Raw genomic sequence first — 3,865 nt, 5'->3', positions numbered from 1 at the left:
CAAAGTGGCCGAACTCTCTCTTCAGGCACTCAGTTTGGGTCTAGAGCAGGTAAAAGATTTTCTAGCCTTTGGGTAACTTTTAAGAAATCTTCACATATGCACAATATATCCCCACATTTACAACATAGCTGTGGCCCACACTTCTGCATAGCTGGCCTCTTTTTAGCCACCCATTGTAACAACTACATCAGTGCCGCCATGAGTACTCTTTTAAAACTCATTCTTGGTTTTGTCATATCCTGCCAGGCTACACCAATTTGCCATCCGAATTCCCTCTGGGTCTCCTGTGTGATCAAACAAACCATATAATATATTTTATGTGCGTTTATTATGGTTTATGCCTTTGGGTAAAGAGGGCGTAAATGGGGAACTTACACAGAGACAAACACTCTTGCACTGAGGCTCAGAGCCAGCCACCAGATGCTCCCGCGGCTCCACCCAAAGTCTCCATTAACTTTTGCCCATGCATCTTGGGCCCTTAGTCTCGTCCCAGGTCAGTAAATGACCCTTCTGTCCATGCAGGTGAGGTGCTGGGGCCATCTCTCTCTCCACACACACAGCCACACCATGTTCCTCCAGGCTCGCCAGTCTCAAGATGGCTCCCAGCGACACCTCCATAGTCCACACATCATGTGGTAGGCCCCACCTGTCGAAGGAACTAGCCAATTAGGAGGCAACTCCATTTAAAAAAATATTAATTTATGCTTTGAGAATTTAATACACAAATACAATTAAATACGTCATATATACATCTGCTTCTCCCCTCCAACTCTCCCTTTAATCTCCCAACCTCCAACCTCTCTCTTCTGATGTATGGCTAAGTAATGAATTCCAATTAGTACTACCCATATGTTCATGGATGTGGGGCCATCTACTGGATGGAAAATCTACCAGTGGCAATACTCATAAAGAAGAAAGGTTCTCCCTCCAAAAGCACATATAAACTCCCAATAATGCCTCAGTAAGGAGAGGGACCAGGAAATGATCTCTGCAACCTACACAGGAATTTTGGCTGACTTTATCTTATATAGGTCTTGTGCAAGTAATCCCAGCCACTGGGAATTTATGGTAGTGATATCCATGTCATGTCCACAAGAGGGCATTTCACAACACTCAACTACATCCTCCAGTTCTTACATTTTTTCCATCTCCTCTTCTGCAATGTTCTCTGAGCCTTGGGTTTTTTTAAGGGTGGTGTTAATATCAATATCCCAATTAAGGCTGAGCCCTCAGTCTCATACCTCAGCACTTTGTCACGGTGTACATGTATCTTCCCATTGATTGCTGTCCACCTCAAAAAAAGAAGCTTCTTTGACCAAAATAGAGAGAAGAACAAGTTTACTGGCATAAACATTAATATTTTGAAGGCAATTTGACAGTATGATTATTTAGAAAAATAATAACAACAGGTTCTAACCTAAGGCCTATGAACTTCCCAGCTATAGATTTTTAACCAAGATTATATAGATTATATAGATGAAATTCCTTTCTGTGGAGAGGGCCTCAAATCCAACCAGATTTGGTGGTGTCTCATAACTTTAGTCACAGCACTTGGGAGTCAGAAGCAGATGGATTTCTGTGAGATTGAGGCCAGCCTGGTCTATATAATGAGTGCCAGGCCAGCTGGTGCTACATGGAGACCTTGTCTCAAAAAAGGTTTTTTTGTTTGTTTGTTTGTTTGTTTTTGTTTTTGTTTTTGTTTTTTTTTAAAAAAAGCTGTGTATGTTGGCATGTGCCTTTAATACCAGCCCTTGAGAGGCAGAGACAAGCTGATCTCTGTGAGATCCAAGCCAGTCCACATAGTAACTTTCAGGAAGGCTTGGAGTAAAGAGACCCTGCCCCCCAACAAAAGAAAAGGAAGTGATGAGCTAACCCATAACAGTCTACCACTATTACACAAGTAGGCTCATTGGGCACATGTTGCCTAGTAGGTCGTGTGCTAGGTAATATGATTAATGTATTTGATCCATTGCTGTTTTCTCTCCCTCAGCAGCCTGCATAGCAGTTTTGGGAACTATGAAAGGCAGCATGGAGGAAGTTTCCTGGTAGTTTTGAGAACAGTATCACTATGTCCTGCAGCCAAAGTGTATGAGTTCTTCAGAGATAGGGTCTTACTATGTAGTTATGGTGATTAACCAAGGAAATGGCAATAGCCTGTGTTGTTTGGCTACCACTGTGACCTCCTTGACCAATAAATCTTGGTGCAGTATCCCATATCTTGCACTGGCTTTCTTTCAATACTCTATACCTTCTAAGAGCAGCATTGTATGTAATGGAAAAGTACTGTCATTTTAACTAATTGTATTTAAAGCTCTATATCTAAATTAATTTACTAACTTGTAGGTTTCCATAATGACGAAATGGAATATGTTTCTCACACATCTTCAGTCTAGCCTACCCACTACCCATTCTTCTCTCTCTTGCTCCCAGCCCCCATGTGTTCTACGAATCCTCCAATCTTTTCCTTCTTTTCAAAAAGAACCTTTATTTCTTTAAAACTGTTCTTGTTTTCTTGCCAGCTGCATTCAGAGCAGGTGGTTTTGGGGTTTGATTCTTCTGATCCTTGTGATCTTTAGAAGGAGGTACTGCCATCTGTCCTTCAGCCTTCTGGGCAGGGGCCTTCTGGACCACAGCGTTCTTGCTGGACCTGTTGCTTTTTGTCTAGAAATTTAGCTTTGACCACAGCAGCAACTGCTGCTGCTGCCACAAAGCCAACTTTAGCAGCAAGCCTTTTGGGGAGAAGCTTTCAGGATAGCTGTGCTTTGAAGTGTCTTAACTTTGTTCTTGGTTATTCTGTTCTTCATTTTCTTTGCCTTCATGACTTTTAAATGTTCAAGTCTATCATCTTGGCTTTCCTTTTCCTGGTATTAATCTTCTTGACCCATCTTGTGGCTGTCCATTTCATATTAATGTCAGCTGTCTCCCATGTTTTTCATGCATATTTCTGGTGTGCACTGTGTGAATAACTGAGCGTGAAGTCAAAGAGCTGCATGCATTTGAAAGGCATGGGCTGCCTACTCACTTTAGTGCAAGGTCCTTCAACTAAAGCCCTGTTTTGATCAGTAACGTCTCTAATCATGACCAGCTTCCCAGCATGAGGGCCAAAGTAGACTTAGACTATACAGGCAAACTTCACAAAGGGCCTGAACACCATGTTGATATCATTCAATGAGAAATTCTAATTATATTTTTTGTTGGGTTGTGAGATCATTGATTTCTGTATGACTTTTTAATATATCCTTCCTTTGGGTTAGACCGCCTCACAACTGCTGAATTCCCTGATACTGTTATACTCCACCCAGCATCAACCTCTCTGTTGCAAGGGTTCCATGCCTCTAATTTTACTTTATCTCTGATCTGTTATACCCTGTCTCTTAATATGTCCTCCCAATGCCTCTCTCCCTTTCTTGGTCTCATTGAGACAGGGTTTCCCTGTAGCCCCAGCTGACCTGGAACTTGCTATATAGACTGGGCTTGCCTCAATCTCAGAGATCTTCCTGCCTCTGCCTCCAAAGTGCTGGTACTAAAGTCATATGCCAGCATACCAGGCTCCTAATGGCCCCTTTATAATGTACTGGCTTTCATTTGTGTTCCATGTTAAACACAAAAAAACAAAAGATTTGAACCTAAGATCCACATGTGAGAAAGAACATGTGGTGTTTGTCTTTCTGGCCATGAGGATAACTCACTCTACAGGTTTTTTTTTTAATTTTTAAAAATGATTTATTTAATAACAACATACTTAGAAGAAGCATATCATTACAACACAATTGACATATTCAATAACGTTTTCCTGAGGTAGGATGCATCTCTTTCAAATTTGGCTGTAAATTTTTAGGTTTACAGTTGAATTATTACAGTTATA

General features: G+C 41.3%; 1 pseudogene; it reads right to left on the bottom strand.

Moving 5' to 3' along the window:
- Positions 1-2,484: 2,484 nt before the first annotated feature.
- LOC103737447 lies at positions 2,485-3,154 on the bottom strand (annotated as a pseudogene).
- Positions 3,155-3,865: the final 711 nt, after the last annotated feature.

This window comes from Nannospalax galili, unplaced genomic scaffold, assembly GCF_000622305.1.
Source record: "Nannospalax galili isolate Female #2095 unplaced genomic scaffold, S.galili_v1.0 scaffold198, whole genome shotgun sequence".
Classification (NCBI taxonomy): Eukaryota; Metazoa; Chordata; class Mammalia; order Rodentia; family Spalacidae; genus Nannospalax; species Nannospalax galili.
Note: the sequence above shows the minus strand (reverse complement) of the source record. Positions and strands in the feature narration are given on the sequence as shown.